The sequence below is a fragment of the Eimeria mitis genome, genomic scaffold, assembly GCF_000499745.2.
Source record: "Eimeria mitis Houghton genomic scaffold, Emh_scaff3651, whole genome shotgun sequence".
Lineage (NCBI taxonomy): Eukaryota > Apicomplexa > Conoidasida > Eucoccidiorida > Eimeriidae > Eimeria > Eimeria mitis.
This window is the reverse complement of record NW_013571994.1, coordinates 4,113-4,524: the sequence shown is the minus strand read 5'-3', so window position 1 is coordinate 4,524 and position 412 is coordinate 4,113.

The window sequence follows — 412 nt, the reverse complement described above, 5'->3', positions numbered from 1 at the left end:
TAAGGGGTGCTGCTGCAGCAATAAGTGCAGCAGCACCGCCAAAGACAACAAAAAAAAGGTGTATCCATGTTGCTAAGAAGCAGCCATCTGCTGCTGTTCTAATCAAACAAAACTCTGCACCATTTCTGTTGCACTTACCGCAGAAGGTGCAACTGCTCAAATCCTCATACACCTCACGTATATACAACAAACCCATCGAAGAAAGCTCTCGTGTTGCTGCTGCTACTGCTGCTCCTGTTATTGCCACTTCTAAAGCATAAGCCATAATGCCGACTGCAGAAAACCCTAAAGCCTACACCATAAACCCTTGAAAGCGTGATGAGGAACCCGTCTACAGCATTAGTGTTGTTTGCATATGTGAGCGGTCATTCTGCATCCTGCGATGGAGGTCGTCTATGCTGCTCTTGCCGTT